Source organism: Eimeria mitis, genomic scaffold (genome assembly GCF_000499745.2).
Source record: "Eimeria mitis Houghton genomic scaffold, Emh_scaff3777, whole genome shotgun sequence".
Classification (NCBI taxonomy): domain Eukaryota; phylum Apicomplexa; class Conoidasida; order Eucoccidiorida; family Eimeriidae; genus Eimeria; species Eimeria mitis.
This window is the reverse complement of record NW_013572115.1, coordinates 5,646-5,873: the sequence shown is the minus strand read 5'-3', so window position 1 is coordinate 5,873 and position 228 is coordinate 5,646.

Below are 228 nucleotides of genomic sequence, written 5' to 3'. Positions count from 1 at the left end.
GCAGCAGCAGCAGCAGCAGCAGCAGCAGCAGCAGATAGGAAGAGACCCGAGCGATTTCTTCTATAGCAGCACAGCCACCTTCCCTGCTGCAAGCCCTACACCAGCAGCAACAGCAGCAGCAGCAGCAGCAGCAGCAGCAGCAGCAGGCAGCAGCACCCCTGAAGTTTATAATTTAGCTGTAGACAGCGACACGGATGCTGCTGATCGAGAAGCAGCAGTGATGCGGCT